This window comes from Stomoxys calcitrans, chromosome 4 (genome assembly GCF_963082655.1).
Source record: "Stomoxys calcitrans chromosome 4, idStoCalc2.1, whole genome shotgun sequence".
Classification (NCBI taxonomy): Eukaryota; Metazoa; Arthropoda; class Insecta; order Diptera; family Muscidae; genus Stomoxys; species Stomoxys calcitrans.
The window spans coordinates 127,298,990-127,317,904 of NC_081555.1; positions in this window are offsets into that span (position 1 = coordinate 127,298,990).

The window sequence follows — 18,915 nt, forward strand, 5'->3', positions numbered from 1 at the left end:
AAATTAAAAAAAAAAACAGTAAGGAAAGGCAAAACTCGGGCGGTGTCGACTTTATAATACCCTACATCTGCCCTATAAACACAAAATGGGGGGCTACATCTAATTTTGAAACAAATTTTTGATGCATCCAGATAGCTTATTAAATTCCTGTATCAAATTTCAAGCAAAGTAAATATGTTCAAAATGTAATAACTACGGTTGACAAAAGACAACTAATTATCCAAAATCTGACGAACAAATACATGGAAGCTATATCTAAATCTATATCTGAATCTGAAATTCGTCGAGGAAACCGTTGTACAAAACTTTGGGAAGATTGGTCCGTAAATGCGCTTGCAGTGGGTCTAGGAGTGAAAATCAGGCGATATATATATATATATATATATATATATATATCTGAACAGATTTCTATGAAATTCACCAGTAATATCGAGTCATAAAAAAATCCTTCCTATCGAATTTCGAGAGAATCGGTTAACAAATGACCATTTTACTGCTGTATTACTGGAAATCGTTCGTATATATATAAGAGCTATATCCAAATTTGAACCGATTTCTATGAATATTGAGAGTCATAAGAAAATCCTTCCTGCCAAATTTCGTGAGAATCGGTTGACAAATGACCATTTTATTGCTGTATTACTCCATATCGGACGAACATATATATGGGAGCTTTATCCAAATGTAAACCGATTTCTATAAAATTTACCAGTAATATTGAGAGTCATAAGAAAAGCCCTCCTTCCAAATTTCGAAAGAATCGGTTAATAAATGACCATTTTGTTACATTATTACTGCAAATCGGACGAACATATATATGGAAGCTATATCCAAATCTGAACCGATTTTTTCCAATTTCAATAGGCTTCGTCTCTACGCCGAAAAACATGCCCATACCAAATTTGAAGGCGATCGGATGAAAATTACGACCTGTAGTTTGTACACAAATTAACATGGACAGACGGACAGACAGACGCACATAGCTTCATCGAATCAGAAAGTGATTCTGATTCGATCGGTATACTTATCAATGGGTCAATCTCTCTTCCTTCATTTCGTTTGTAAGACCTCGAAATATTCGTCTATTACTCCATAAAGTACATATTGTATATTCTTGATCGTCTCGACGTTCTGAGTCGATCTAGCCATGTCCGTCCGTCCGTCGAAATCGCGATAGCGATCGAACGCATAAAGCTAACCGAATGAAATACACAGATACTTAATATTGATGTAGGTCGCTGGGGATTGCAAATGGGCCATAGCGGTTTAGATTTAGATATCTCTCCCATATAAACCGATCTCCCGATTAGATTTCTTGAGCCCTTACAAGCTGCAATTCTTCTCCGATTTGGCTTTAAATTTGCTGTGGTGTTATGACTTCCATCAACTGTGTTAAGTACGGTCCAAATTGGTTTATAACCTGATATAGCTCCCATATAAACTGATCTCCCGATTTTTTGTAGCTGAAATATTGAATGCGGTGATCCGTTACGACTTTCAACAACTGTGCCAAGTACGGTCCACATCGGTTTATAACCTGATATAGCTCTCATTTAAACCGATCTCCCGATTTGATTTCTTGAGCCCTTACAAGCCGCAATTGGTCTCTGATTTGGCTGTAAATTAGCATGTGGTATCTCGTATGACTTCCAACAACTGTGTTAAGTACGGTCCTAATCAATCTTTAACCAGATATGTCTCCCATATAAACCGATCTCCAAATTTGAATTCTTGAGCCGTAACAAGCCGCAATAGTTCTCCGATTTGGCTGTAAATTTGTTACGACTTTCAACAACTGTGCCAAGTACAATGTAAATCGGTCTATAACCTGATTTCCAAAAGTTCCTAGAAGCTTTAATTTTTGCTGGTTTGACAGAAGTTTGGTATGTAGAATAAAATTATGCCCTTCAACAAAATTTATTTCCCAAGATTCGGACTGGCCGAACTTAGCAAGCTTTTTCTTGTTTTTTTATTAAAATTATTTATCGGTATTTCGAATATGGTAATTGTGTTTTGTTTCTCATTTATATACATCATATCTTTGACAATTATTGTATTGAAATCCAAAATGATGATATATAAACTAAATAAAAACCAGTAAGGAAAGATAAAAGCCGGAAGGTGCCGACTGTATATTACCCTACACCTACCCTATAAGTACCAATTGAGAGCTAACTCTAAACCAATTTTGATGGGCCTCAGCGGAGGTTTTCAAAATATGTTCAAATTGTAATAAATACAGCAAAATAGGGTGCAAATAGGGCGATGTGTATGTGTACATGGAAGTTTAAAATCAATCTGAAACGATTTTTATAAAATTTAACAAAAATGTCAACAGTAATAAAAAAAATTATATAGACCAATTTTCATGGCAATCGGTAGACAAATGCCAACATTATTGCACATTAATCCAAATCGAAAACGAACGAATATATATAGGGAAGCTACATATAAATCTTAACCGATTTCGACCAAACTCCTTAGATGTTGTGGTAGTCGTCTAGGAAGAATTGTGCAAAATTTTGGGAAGATTGGTCAATAAATGCGCTTGCAGTAGCTCTAGAAGTGTTGATCGGGCGAAATATACATATGGGAGCAGTAACCAAATCTGAACCGATTTCTATGAAATTCATCAGTAATTTCTAGAGTCATACGAAAATCCCTCCTGTCAAATTTTGAGAGAATCGGTTAACAGATGACCACATTATTGCAATATTATTCAAAATCTGACGAACATATATATGAGAGTTATATCTAAACTGGACAAAATTGGGAAGGCTACTCAGAAGAAGACTTGAGCAAGATAATTTAGATTGTCCAAGCATAAAAGACATTGAGGACAATGTCAACAGGTCCGAAGATGGTTGTCCTCTTTTGGAATGAAAATCAGCCCATGAAAAACCCTAGATGACCGGGAAGAATCGCAATATTGAGAAAGATGTCCGCAGACTTTTTAACAGAGCACGTCGTAGAAAAAACCAAATTTATTGGGATGCGTATTACACACTGCACAAGAAATACAATAAATTAACCAGAGTGGCAAAACGTGCCTCTTGGAAGCTTTTCTGCGAGCAGGCCAAGATAAAAAGATTCTCTCAAAAACCCATGTCGAAACTGAAACTTTAGTAGACGACATGGGAATGGGAGCAAAAACAACGGAGGTTATGTTGAGGGGTTTGACGATAACCCATTTTCCACAGGATACGACGAAACTCACGGAAACACCGGAATCTTGGAAAAATAATCTTGATCGAAGGTTTATTATAGCGGAGTTTATGGTGAAGAAATCCTTTTGTCACCCGGACCTGATGGAATATTTCCGGCGTTACTACAGAAAGAGGCAGACTATCTGGCGCCTCATCTGGCCTACATTTTCACAGCGTGCTTTGGACTTGCATATACCCCGAAAGCCTGGCAAGTGGCAAAGGTGGTGTTTATACCCAAGCCCGGCAAGGCAAGTTATGCAACATAAGGCGATGAAAGAATGGATAGAGGATAGGGGGATGGTTTGACCCATCGCGGTATAATCGAGGCGACGATAGGAAACTCGTATGGATTAGAAGAGATTTTCTATCGGATACCCGAAACGACACTTGAGGTCGAGTGCGAGGCACTGCTGTGAAACGAAATAGCTGTGAGCACCCTGGCTGGAACTTTATGCGTGATGTTCATCTCTGTCAAGAGAAGCTTAGCTGCGAGCTACCGGGTGCGTCCACAGGTTGCGGATAGTGGAACGCTTCATACGAAGTAGCTGTAACTACAGTCGCGTACAATCAGCGGTATCGATCGGGGAGTCTTAGTGAGAGTCTGGGCGGCACCAGCTCTTGTATAAATCTTAAGGCCTATGATGTTCGAAATGGCAGGGTGAGTTATTGGCGCCTTTAAAAAACCAATGGCCAGGACATTCCCGCGGCGATCGGTGTTTTGGGGAGGAACGAGCTTGCTAACTTACACCACATGAGCATGAGGCTACACCAACAGCAACACTGCTGCCAGATGTCTTGGATTGACATACAGATGGTGTACATTGAGAACAGGGGTCTACATTGAGTACCCAGGGACAGAGATCAGTTTTCGACTGCCAGACCATAATACGATTCTGCAAGCAGAGATCCAGGTGATCACGATGATCATATGGAGAGTTTAGAATGAAAGGATGTAAGTAGGAGGTCAGTATAGCTTTCGGTATCATTACGGGGCACATATGCAAATCAAGGCGGCAAATGATTGCATGTGTAGGACATGTGGGGAAGATGATGTGATGTTGGAGTATTTCCTATGTCATTGGCCGGCTTTCGCGGCTACAAGACACCGGTATTTAGGTGCGAACACAATACCAGACCTAAACCAACTTAGGGGCGAGGTATTGAAAACAACTTAGGATTTTGTAAGTAGCACGGAATTCCTTAAATTTTCTTTTCCGAGATTACTTTTAAGTATTTATTTAGAATGCACAGCAAGCCAATTATTGGCCTAGGTGAATGTCTTTAGTGGTATTGGGCCGCGCCATCTTTTCAACCTAACCTTACCTAGCCGATAATCATCAGTCACGATGTTAATCCACATTTCTAGGAGTTAGGTGTGATAGGCGAACAAGCTAATCTATGCACCGTGGCGGTTGGGCATACAACAATTAGTTCTTCATATAAATGAGGTAGATGTTCATTATTGTAACTTGCCGCACCAGAAACGTTTCTAATTGGCATTTGCTTTTATTCAATATTATTGTATTTACCTTTCATACAGGTCCTCTATAACATGATTAAAAATATTATAATGAGCCAACAAGTTTTTTAAGCACAATAAAACAAAACTAAATAAAAAAAAAATCTATTTAAAACTTAGAGTATGTTATGTATGCTTTGAATATTTCCCAACCAAATGAATAGTTTTGGTTTATTTTACCGACTTCAATGCAAATAAAAGAACAAGTCCTTGCCCATACACATCCAGCCAAACGCTAGCGAACACTCACACACGCACACATAGACGTTTAATAAACATAGAGTTCGCAAGCATTTGTGGAACATATGCCAATCTAAATTTTCATTATCGTGCGTTTATGCCTTCGAGGAAAATAGAGCATTAGCTGTGTGTGTGTATGTGTTGGTAGTGTATGCATAGACTGGTGTGAGAATATGTGAGTAAAAATCTATTTGCACTTCTCAAAATTCAAACACTCATTTATTTGCATTTATTTACCTCCAAAACAGACCTCATTCAACATAGCCACAACGGCGGGTCATACGCGTTCTACATGGAAAAACCGCATAGGGGCACACTACTACTACAACTCTCGCCCATAGCCATACACATACACACTTTCAATTATGCACAAACTAATCGTATGACCTCTACATGGAAAAACCGCATAGGGGCACACTACTACTACAACTCTCGCCCATAGCCATACACATACACACTTTCAATTATGCACAAACTAATCGTATGACCTAAACAAGCTAACGCCATTTCCGCCACACCGCCATTGACCGGACAGCTTTCCAGCTGACACAAAAATAGCTTTTTTGGCCCAAAGGCAAAGCCGGTCAACCACAATTTCACAAACAGCACAAACCGAATTTGTAGACACAGCAAAAACATTTGCGAATGCAAATACGAATGGAACAGAAATGGACCCCCAATGCTATGATTATGTTTTTATTATTTTTTATTGAGAAATTTTAAATAGAGTTTTTTTTTTGCAAAGCTTTGTGCGCTTTGGATTCATGAGAGAAAAATCCTTTCAGGCAACATAAAAGGGGAACTATAATATTTTTCCATCAAATTCAAATTGGGTAGAACATTAAGAATTGTTTATGAAACTATAAAAACAATATTAAATATGCTTTAAACCTTATGCAAGCATTTGCTTTAGGAATAAATAAGTTGATCGCGGGCTTGTCATTTCGGACTTTATGGTAAAGGAAGCCTTGAAAAGCTTCCAGTCATGTAGCTCACCTTAACCTGATCGAATGTTTTTTACAAAAGAATGAGCTGGACTACTTGGCTTCCTACCTTGCAGTTATACTAACAGCAAGCAAAGAACAAAGGACTGGCAGGTGGTGGTTCTTACCCACACTGAAAAAAAATGTTCCCAAATATTAAAAATTTTCCTTATTCGTAGCATTTTAGCGATGAAAACGAAACGAAGAACCACAAATTTAAAATAAAGATGCTATCTTTAAATTTCGTTTCCTACATACTAAAAGACATGACATCCGTTTCAAATTTTGATTGCTTATTGATTCTTATTGTACTTCGTAGATGACTGCCCAATTACTACATTTTGACAAAACTCTTTTTTTTATACTCTCCCAGAAGGAGGAGAGATAGACCAATTGATAAGTATACCGATCGACTCAGAATCAATTTCTGATACTATTTAGCTATGTCCGTCTGTCCACGTTAATCTGTGTTAAAAGCAATGGTCGTAATTTTTGTTCGATCCTCTTTAAGTTTGGTACGGGAATGTTTTTCGGCCTAGAGACGAAGCCTATTGAAATTGGCAAAAATCGATTCAGATTTGGATATAGCTTCCATGTAAATGTTCGTCCGATTTGGACTAATATTGCATTAACGTGGTCAATTGTTAGCGGATTCTGTCGAAATTTGGCAGGAAGGGTTTTCTCTAGACTCTCGACATTACTGACTAATTTTATAGAAATTGGTTAAGATTTAGATAAAACTCTCGTATATATATATATCGCCTGATTTTCACTCCTAGAGTCATTCAAAGCGCATTCATTGACCAATCTTCCCAAAATTTTGTGCAATGATTTCCTCGACGACTTTCATCATATCTAAGAGGTTTTGTCAAATTCGGTTCAGAAATGGCAAATGACAAAAATGTTGTCATTTGTCAGCTGTAGTTTTTACAGTTTGAACATACTGACTGTTTAACAACCCATCTAAAAACATCCGGCGAGGTCCATCAAAATTAGTTCTGAATGAGAGATATCTCCACTTTTGTAGGGTATTACAAAGTCGGCCCGACTATTGCCTTCCCTTACTGGTTAAACTTAGCATTTTAACCTAAACAAGTAAAGAGGCGTAATGCTCGGCCGAGCCGAACTTTGGATACCCACCACCTCGGGTATATATGTAAACCACCTCGTCATAATCCTTTGAAAAATGCATAATTTATGTCCCTATAGCAGCTATATCGAAATATGGTCCTATTTGGACCAAATTCGGCACGGAAGTTGAGTGGTCTTATAAGTGCAAATAATTATTTAATTTCGTAGAACAAAATATTGGTCTTTTTGGTGGCTATATCCAAATATAGACCGATCTGAACCATATAAGACACGAATGTCGAAAAGCCTTACATTAGCCATGTGTCAAATATCAGCGAAATCGGATTATAAATGCGCATTTTATGGGGCCAAGACTTTAAACCGAGAGATCGGTCCATATGGCAGTTCTATCGGAATCTAGACCGATCTGGTTCAAATTGAAGAAGGATGTCGAAAGGCCTAACACAACTTACTGTCCCTAATTTCGGCGACATCGGACAATGAATGCGCCTATTATGGGGCCAAGATTGTGAACCGAGAGATCGCTCTATATGGCAGCTATATACAAATTTGAGTCGATTAAGGCCAAGTTGCAGAAAAATGTCGAAGAGCTTAATACAACGCACTGTCAAAAATTTTGGCGACATCGGACAATAAATGTGTCTTTTATGGGCTCAAAACCTTAAATAGAGAGATCGGTCTGTATGACAGCTAAATACAAATCTGGACTGCTCTAGACCAAATTGAAGAAGGAATTCGAAGGGTCTAACACAACTCCATATCCCAAATTTCGGCGACATCGGACAATAAATGCGCCTTTTATGGGCCCAAAACCTTAAATCGAGAGATCGGTCTATGTGAGAGTTATATCCAAATCTGCACCGACCTGAGCCAAACTGAAGAAGAATGTCGAAGGGCCTTACACAACTCACTGTCCCAAATTTTGGCAAAATCGGATAATAAGTGCGCCTTTTATGGTCGCGAGACCTTAAATCGAGAAATCGGTCTATATGATAGATATATCCAAATCTGGACCGATCTGTTCCATATTGCAAAATTATATCAAGGTGTTTAATGTAACTCACTGTTCGAAATTTCGCCGACATCGGACAATAAATGCGTCTTTTATGGGCGCAAGACCTTAAATCGAGAAATCGGTCTATATGGCAGCTAAATTCACATCTGAACCGATCCAGACCAAATTGAAGAAGGATGTCGAAGGGCGTAACACAACTCACTGTCCCAAATTTTGGCAACATCCGACAATAAATGCTCCTTTTATGGGCCCAAAACCTTAAATCGAGAGATCGGTCTATGTGAGAGTTATATCCAAATCTGCACCGACCTGAGCCAAACTGAAGAAGAATGTCGAAGGGCCTTACTCGGACAATAAATGCGCCAAAGAAGGAGGAGATACGGGGAGTTCAGGAAACCGGTCCTTGATGAAGTCGATCTGCCATCTCTCGGGAAACTACATGCAAATGAAAATCGAACTCAAACCCAGGCGTTCAGCGTCATAGACTGACATGCCAACCTCTAAGCTACAGCAGCCTCCCGGGAGACTATATATCTGGGAGTTATTGCTGACCAAAATTTGAACTCAAAAAGATAACTTGAGGAGAGAGTCAGGGCTGAATGCGCTCTACTCATATCACAACTTGATAGGTAGGAGTTGCGAGCTCAGGTTAAGTACGGCCCATTGGATGCATACTGCTGTGGTTCTTCCGATCCTCACCTATGCATGCTACGTAGTGTTATCGATAAGCTGCAGGGTAATGCAGGGGTGCTGATATCGGGGGTGGGAAGGAGTGCTCCGAGAACAGCGCTGAATGGGATACTTGATCTGAGTCCTTTGCTCTTGTACGAGGAGTGCGCGTCGTTGAAGACTGCCCTCAGACTAAGGGAGACAGGAACACGTCGTTCTTTATATTTTGGGCAACCGTGTGTTCTACAGAAGGCTGCTGTCTTTGGACGACTACATGACATTGGCGACGAGACGAACTATGTGCCAGGCGGATCTTTCTTCGATGGCGAATAGGAGGTTGTCTTCCCGGAGAGGGAGCTTTGGGCTAAGGGTATCCCGCCATTCTTAGGTACCTCTATTTACATGGATGGGTCTAAGCTGTATGGGGACACCGCGGCAGAGGATTTTATTGAATGTCAAAGAATTGGCGAGTCACATAGACTTCTGGATAGGTGAGGTGGTTTTCAGGCTGAGGTTTTTGCGATCCTTAAAGCCTTGGATAAGATCCTGAGTCAGCAGCGGCCCTTTAGTCTATCACAAGAATCACGTGAGGTCGAAGCTTGTCGGGAGATGCAAGACCCGTTTCGGACGCTTTGGGGTATGATTTCCGATTGTGTTGGATTTCGGGCCATCAAGAGGTGGCGGGAAACAGAGAGGTTGATGTGCTGGCCAGATTTGGGTCGCCGATCGACTCTGAGAGTGCGACGCCAATGATGATACCTTCCATGTGTTGGCTGCTTGGGATTGTGGATTCCTACTATGATGAATACGCTGAGTATCTATTGTGCCAATGCCCCAAATAACGGGAGAAGGAGTAGGATTATGATTGAAAACCTCTTCTCTTCACTGCGCTCTCTACATTATTTCGAACCCCGAGTCATTCTGGACTTCTGTAAGGGCCTGGCATGGCTGATAGGGCGCCCTCCAGCCGGTAAGACTTCTTTCGGTTTTTAATATGGATTCCTACTGTGACGACTATGATGAGCATCTACTGTGCCAATGCCCCAAATGACAGGGAGAATGCGTTGGATTATGGATGAACACCTCTTCTCTTCACTGAGCTCTCTACATTCTTTCGAACCCCGAGTCATTGTGGAGTTCTGTAAGGGCCTGGCATGGCTTACGGGGCGGCCCTCTAGTCGTGAATTCCTACTATGACGACAACGATGAGCATCTACTGTGCCAATGCGTCAAATGATGGGGAGAAGACCTAGGATTATGGTTGAACATCTCTTCTATTCACTGCGCTCTTTACATTATTTCGAACCCCCAAGTCATTCTGACTTCAGTTAGGGCCTGGCATGGCTGACGGGATGGCCCTCAAGTTGGTAGAACTTCTTTCGGTTTCAATTGTGGATTCTTACTGTGACGACTACGATGAGCATCTACTGTGCTAAGGGGAGAAGGCGTACGATTATAGTAGCACACCTCATCTCTTCACTGCACTCCTTACATAATTTCGAACCTCCGAGTCATTCTGGACTTCCGTAGGGGACTGGCATGGCTGACGGGGTGGCCCTCTAGTTGGAGAGACTTCTTTCGGTTTCTATGCCGGCAATTCGTTTATCTTTGTCTTTATCTAATCGCGTTATATACCCATTTTTCGACCGATCTTCTCAAACGAATAAACCTTTTCAAATTTACGAAAATTTAAGTTTCGACGATTTAGCCACCATACCCAATGTGGTGTAGGGTATCAAAAGGTCGGCTTCGCCCGACTTTAACCCACCTTTACCTGTTTTATTCTACTGAACAGACCTTGTATAAGCCTTCTGGGCAATTTTAATCATGACCTATTGCCAGTTTTGTTACCATAATATATTTCCGACAAATTAAACCAAACAGCTATTGAATAAATTGTTGGTAAAGATTAATAATGCAGTATAAAAGAGCTTAATTATAGCATGACGATTTAATGATACAGGAACTTAAGTCTCACATTTCTATAATTGCTGCCATTGAATGGAGTCTCTTAGCCATGTAATTTAAGAACGGATCTTATGTAATGACTTCAACCTTATCCGGCTGCTTTGCATTATAAAATATCCACCCACTAGTCCACACACCCGGACACCCACATATCAAATATGGCCATTTACGTTCAAGGATCAAAGGACCATAACAAATTCTCAGCTTTCGCAAAACAGCATTTCCTATGTCCTTTGATTGCTGCACCTAATGCTGCCATGGCTGACTGACTGACTGACTGACTGACATACACTAAATAGCTTCATATCACATACTAATGAAGCGTAATTTGTTGCTTGTTTGTAATTACCCCATATTTGCATAAGGGAAATGCATTTCTCTCTCTCTTTCTGGCCCTCTTTCTGGGGCCAAGAGAAGAGAGGTGCTGTTGCAACACTCATGACATTGGTCTGTTTTGCCACGACAGTTAATGGTATTCATGTGTACGACCGTCTGTCCGTCCTTGCTTCCATCCAGCCATCCATCCATCCATCCTTGCATCAAGGTGGACATTTACCCGTGCATATTCATGCATCCTCGAAGGGAGGAAAGTCGTTGCGGTGGCAAAAAGAAATCTCAATTACATTTTCAATGAGTTGACATTAAACGTAAGTGAAATGTAGCACGAATGGCAAAAGTAAACGATGAACTAAAAACAGAAATGGAAAATAATAAATTAACACAAAGGTCATCAGTGTGGAATTTGATTCATATTTCTTTTGCCATTGCATTGCGAAACACTGAGAAAAATTTATAGCTAGTGAAATTTAAATAAAAAGACGCTGTTGGGTGCAAAATGGATTTAGTTAAACTTTGTTCACGATTTTCTCATAGCGAGAATTACAAGTGAAAGAAAGTTGGGTTTCAAGTTGAAAAAATTGTATTGATTTTTTTTGAGTGTAGTTCATGCTGTAATTCAAACATTAAGGCTGATGATGGCCTGAGTAATTTGACTACTTCCAAGGATACCTTTAAAAGTCATGAAAGTAATTACATTAATAATACATATCACAGTAGTGTGGGATAATTCTGTCTTATTAAGCGTAGAAGAGTAATCTTCTTCATCGCCCTACAGTGGTCCATAAATGAAATTAGGCTATATGGAACAAGTAAACAAGTAAGGCAGGGTCGACTCTTATATAGCTTCCGCTATGGATCGTTTTTGACAGTCTGCCATCAGACTAACTTAGACGTTTTCGTCCATTGCGATACCACAGGAAAAGATGAAGGAAGATGCCTTTTGGTCCCTACCGTTGAACCATCCAGATCGCTTTAAAATACCCAATAACTTGAGAAAGTTCACATCAGCCAAATCAGACTGGTTCTCAAGGAAATGAGAACCTACAGTGAAACTCCCTCTGACTGCCAGTGCGGGACACACACAGAGAAGACGTTCTTAAGTCGCCTTTTCTTCGATGTCCTCACAGCTTTTGCAAAAGTCGTTGCTGGCAACCTTCAGTCTGTCAGCATGTTTTCCGATTAGACAATGACCTGTCATGACGGACACAATGACTGAGACGCATGTTCTAGCCAATGACTGCAAAGCGATTGACCTCTTCAAGTCTATATAGGCCACATAGTTTTGAAATGCTCACAGCCCCCTCTTTGTGACCATCTATCATTCGTTGTCCTTCGGGCGTGGTCCTGAAAACTTAGCTTACATGTCGCTAGAGGCATACCCACAGATTCTAGTATCCCTGGAATATGGAAGGTAGTTCCTAGTCGCACAAGATCGTCCGTTATATAATTCGCTGGGATATCACTGTGGCACGGCACCCAGAAAATGTGAATTTTGAACTGTTCAGTTATCTCGTTGAGAGATCTGCTACCGTTGAGGGTGGTTTTTGTGTTCAGAAATACGTTCTCCAGGTATTTAATGGCTGCCTGGCTGTCTGAGAAGATATTTATGCCAATCGTCGGTTTGACATTATATCTTAGCCATTAAACAACTTCCTTAATTTCAAGAATCTCCGCTTGACACATACTGCAGTGGTAGGGTAACCTTTTCGATATGACCAGTTCTAGATCTTTAGAGTACACCTCAAAGCCCACCTGGTCGTCTAGTTTGGAACCATTTGGTTAGAAGTTTATGTAACTTCTATTATCAGGGATATCGTATTTCCAATCGATTCTATCAGGAATAGTGGTACAGTAATTTTTATCAAAAAGCGGCTCAGGAACATCGAATATTATATCAAGGATAACGCAATGTCCGTAGCCGCCACCTGACCAGTGAAAAAGCTCCCTTAACCTAGGGTGTAATTCACACTGCCTGGAACATCGGATATTGTATTAAGGATAACACAATGTCCGTAGCCGCCAACTGACCAGTGAGAAAGCTCCCTTACCCTCACGGCAGTGGTCGCTGCAATTTGGCTAGCCACAATGTCCAGGGGCATAAGATGTAGCCTTAAATTCAGTGCATCCGATGGTGTCGTCCTCAGTGCGGCTGTGATCACAAAGAAGCCATCCTTTGGATCCGGTTAGGTTAGGTTGGAAAGAGTGTGCAGATATTAATCCGCCCTATGCCACTATGGACATACACCTAAACCAGCAATCGGCTTGTTGTGCGCTCTAAAAACTAAAAAGTAACCTCTAAAAAGAAAATTTTAAGTTAGGAATTCTGGTTAAGTATTAAGCAATAGGTGGACTTTTAAAGCGCCGTCCACCAGACCACAACACCACATAGCATTATACACGCGGTCTAAACCCCCCAACTTTTGCCAATGGCTCTCTTGCAGTGCTTACACCGAAGATTATTATTCGATGCTTATTTCAACCAGGGCTGCGGTGTCAGAGTCTTGGTGTCGAAGTCGAGAAAATTATCTCCATTCGGACTCTGGGCAATGTATTGTAGTACAAAATCTTTAATAAATTCAAAAAGTTTTTTAGAATAAACAAGTAAAAGCGTGCTAAGTTCGGCCGGGCCGAATCTTATATACCCTCCACCATGGATCGCATTTGTCGAGTTCTTTTCCCGGCATCTCTTCTTAGGCAAAAAGATATAAGAAAAGAGTTGCTCTGCTATTAAAACGATATCAAGATATGGTCCGGGTCGGACCACAATTAAATTATATGTTGGAGACCTGTGTAAAATTTCAGCCAATTCGTATAAGGATTGCGCCCATTGGGGCTCACGAAGTAAAATAGAGAGAACGATTTATATGGGATCTGTATCGGGCTATAGACCGATTCAGACCATAATAAACACGTTTGTTGATGGTCATGAGAGGATCCGTCGTACAAAATTTCAGGCATATCGGATAATAATTGCGACCTCTAGGGGTCAAGAAGTCAAGATCCCAGATCGGTTTATATGGCAGCTATATCAGGTTATGAACCGATTTGAACCTTATTTGACACAGTTGTTGAAAGCAAAAATAAAATACGTCATGCAAAATTTCAGCCAAATCGGATAGGAATTCCGCCCTCTAAAAGCTCAAGAAGTCAAATAACCAGATCTGTTTATATGACAGCTATATCAGGTTATGGACCGATTTCAACCATACTTGGCACAGTTGTTGGATATCATAACGGATAAGAATTGTGCCCTCTAGAGGCTCAAGAAGTCAAGACCCAAGATCGGTTTATATGGCAGCTATATCAGGTTATGGACCGATTTGAACCATATTTGGCACAGTTGTTGGATATAGTAAGAAAACACGTCGTGCAAAATTTCATTTCAATCGGATAAGAATTGCGCACTGTAGAGGCTCAAGAAGTCAAGACCCAAGATCGGTTTATATGGCAGCTATATCAGGTTATGGGCCGATTTCAACCATACTTGGCACAGTTGTTGGATATCATAGCAAAACACGTCATGCAAAATTTCATTCTGATCGGATAAGAATTGCGCACGCTAGAGGCTCAAGAAGTCAAGACCCAAGATCGGTTTATATGGCAGCTATATCAGGTTATGAACCGATTTTAAACATACTTAGCACAGTTGTTGGATATTATAACAAAACACGTCGTGCAAAATTTCATCCCAATCGGATAAGAATTGCGCACTCTAGAGGCTCAAGAAGTCAAGACCCAAGATCGGTTTATATGGCAGCTATATCAAAACATGGACCGATATGGCCCATTTACAATACCAACCGACCTACACTAATAAGAAGTATTTGTGCAAAATTTCAAGCGGCTAGCTTTACTCCTTCGGAAGTTAGCGTGCTTTCGACAGACAGACGGACGGACGGACGGACGGACGGACGGACGGACGGACAGACGGACGGACATGGCTAGATCGACATAAAATGTCACGACGATCAAGAATATATATACTTTATGGGGTCTCAGACGAATATTTCGAGTAGTTACAAACAGAATGACGAAATTAGTATACCCCCCATCTTATGGTGGAGGGTATAAAAATAAAATGTTGTTATTTTTATAGAAGACTAATTTAACTAACAGTATAACAACATAATTGCCTTTATCTTAATCCCATATGATTTTTATTGGACTACAGCTTCGCTAGGAGGATTTAATGTCATTTAAGTTTGGATGTTAGATGTGCTCCATATTTAAAAGACTTTATTTCAGCCCGATATTCTCATGATGTCCGATTTGAGGGTGTTGGTGGTCCCCCAGACACTTGTCCCTAAAAAAATATCAGCACCGTGCTCTTGTCTCAAATACCATTTATTTAAATCCCATATTGCGATTGGTTTGGAGGGGAGAATGAGGCGTCGCCCAAACACATGGCCCCAAAATTGGTTGTCAAATTCGTTCATTTGAGCCACATATTGGCATGGTCGGTAAATTTTTACCCTTTGTGGGATGTTTTGGAAAAGAGGCGGTGTCCCAAATATGGATATCAGATTCGTATTCTACTCCCAAATACCTTTATTTGAGCCCCATATTGCAATGGTTAGTAAATAATTGCTGTTTGTGAGGTATTATGGGAAAAGGGTGGACCCCCAGAAAATTGGTCCCGAAGGTGGGTATCTATTTCGTGCTCTACTCCCCAATACCTTTCCTTTAAGTCCCACATTGACATGGTCGGTAAATATGCCCTATTTAGGGGTGTTTTGGGGAGTGGGGTTGTCCCCCGAACACTTAACCCTCAAAATATATAAGCATCGTGCTCTATTCTCATATATCTATGTATATATTACTTGAGCCCCATTTTGCCACTGGCCTCGAAATTGGATATCAAATTCGTTTTCTAATCTCAAAACCTTTATTGCAAAATTCAGCAAATATGACAGGTTTGGGGTATGAGCTCTAAAAACTATCAATATCGAGCTCCACAGTCTTGAAGACCCAAATTGTCTTGGTGAGCAAATGGATTCTACCTGGGGTTTGTTATGGTGGCAGGACGTCCTCTAGACAGTTGGTTCCGAATGTTGATATCAGATTAGTTGTATACTCCCAAAGACCTTTCATTTGAGCCCCATATTGCCATAGTCGGCAAAGATGACCAGTTTGGGAGATGTTTTGTGGGATGGGTCGGCCACTCAGTGACTTGGCCCTGAAAATATATATCAGATTCGTGTTCTACTCTAAAATACATCTTATTTAAACCCCATATTCAATGGTCAGCAAATACTTCCTCCGGTGGGTGTGGCCTTGTGGGGTGATCCCATAGACACTTTTTCCCGAATATTGATATCTGATTTGTGCTTTACTCTCAATGCAATGGTCGTAAATTTGTACACTTTGGGGGATGTTTTTGGGGGAGAGGCGGCCCACCAAAAACTAGGTCCCACATTTGGATATCAGATTCGAACTCTACACTCAAATACCTTTTATTTAAGCCCCATATTGCAATAGTCATCACGATGCTGATATTACTTCAGGGTCCGCCCCCTAAACTCCTCCTTTCAAAACGGCCATTTGATAGTAGAAAACGAATTTGAAGTCAAATGTTAAGACTAAGTGTTTATTTGGTGGTCGTTTCACCTCTTAAACTATCCCTTAACCGATGGTAATTAAGGCTCGAATAAAAGAAACTTGAGAGTAGAGCACGATGTTGATTTTTTGTTAGGGCTACATATCCCTTAAACTTGACATACTTGTGGACTATGGCAAAAATGGGCTCCAATCTGATACTTGTTTTATGGCCGAGTGTTTCAGGGACGCCTCACCTCATAAACTCCCCTTTAACCACACATATATCCCGAATGTACAAATATGTAGCTCTAATGTGGATTTGGGAGTATAGTATGAATTTAATATCAATTCTTGGGGCAAATGGTTAGGCTGCTCAAATCCACCACTAAAACCAAGAGAATGAAGTAGATCAAACATCTGAGCTTTAATGGGCGAATGGACGGATCAAACATCTGAGCTTCAATGGGTGGGGCGATTTAAGCAAAATTTATTGGGTTGCCCAAAAAGTAATTGCGAATTTTTCATATAGTCGGCGTTGACAAATTTTTTCACAGCTTGTGACTCTGTAATTGCATTCTTTCTTCCGTTAGTTATCAGCTGTTACTTTTAGCTTGCTTTAAAAAAAAGTGTAAAAAAAGTATATTTGATTAAAGTTCATTCTAAGTTTTATTAAAAATGCATTTACTTTCTTTTAATCCACAATTACTTTTTGGGCAACCCAATAGTTGGTTTATAATAACTCAAAAACCGAAATTTGGTAACCTTATTTGGGGTGGAATGTCGAGGGGGGCCGCGCCACCACCAAAGCCCGCCAAATAAAAACATGGACCAATAATGACAATATGGGGCTCAAATGAAAGGTATTTGAGACTAGAGCACGAAGTGGAGATATTGTATACCTGAGGTGACTTTTTTGTAGGGATTCTTGAGCACTAACCAGCAAGAATTTTGAAAATCGTACTAAAAATTAAGATTTGACAGACCGAAAAATTTTTCGAAATACCCTGGTGACCAAATGTAGAGGCCAGCCAAGAGGCGCCCGGATCATCTAGAGCCTTGAAATTTTGCAAAAGATCTCAATACTACTTCATCTCTTACCAATTTCGAAGAGATATCTTTACCTATTCTCACACGGCATAATTCTCAACGAATTTTAGCTTTGAATCGAATACATTCTTTGTTGAAGTACGTAAGTAAGTCTCTACAAAAGACTTGACAGATAAAACTATTGAAATTTTCTGGAGTTTCAACAAACCGTTTAGTTGAAGTAGTTGTTAAAATAGGCGTACTACCATGTAGCGCACAAAACTCCCACTTTAAGGGTAATAGTAAAGAGAGTGACCGAGAGCAGCAATAAAACGAACAAGACAAAGCAGCGCGAGCCGAAAAAAGAAAATAAAAATAACACCACCCGAAGCAAAGCACATGCGGCGGGCAGGTACATAGTTTTTTGTCTGACTTTGTATAAAAACATGTTGGCTTGCAAAGAGTGCCTTTCAACAACAAAATTGTACTTTGGGTCGTTGAGATTCAAAAGAAATTGTTGCAGGAAAACTAACAAATTTCGTCGTCGTTTTTTCGACAAAAGTTGTTGTATTTCAAAATTATTTTTATCTCTGGAGCATTTATCTTTGTTATGACAACCTATCGGTCCTATGAATAAAGAAAAATAAAATATAGAAATTTCGTTGCGGTTGCTTGCGGTATTATTTTTTATTATCTATTATCTCAGCTTTGGACGGGGCTTAATAATAGGACCCTTCTCTTTACCCTTATTTTCAAAAACACCAGAGCTCGAAGATGGGTAGGGCGTTTTAAGCTAAATTCAATTTGTACATTTACAGTAACCTAAAAACAAAAATTTTGTATCAAAATCTGGGGTGGGGTCGCTAGGAGGGCAGCCCACCCGAAACGCGCCAATCGGATTTATAGGTCAATCACTGCAATATGGGTATCAAATTAAAGGCATTTGAGAGTAGAAAACGAATCTGATATCCAATAAAGGGACATCCCACGCCCAAAAACTCCTCAAATCGGACATATTTACCGACCATGGCAATATGGATATTAAATGAAAGGTCTTTGGGAGTAGAACACGAAATTGACTTTCACTTTGGAGACCAAAGCTCTGGGGCTCCACCGCACCTCCAAACGGGACTTATACTGACCATTGCAATAAAAGGTATTTGAGAGTGGAAAAATCCACAGGAAAATTGGAATACATTTTCATCTGAAATTAGGCAGATATTTCCAAATTTAGACTACTCCTCTTCAACATAGCATTGTCGAGCGCTGCAGAGCGGGCCGGACTCAGCTAGATAATTTAATATATCTTTCAGATACGTG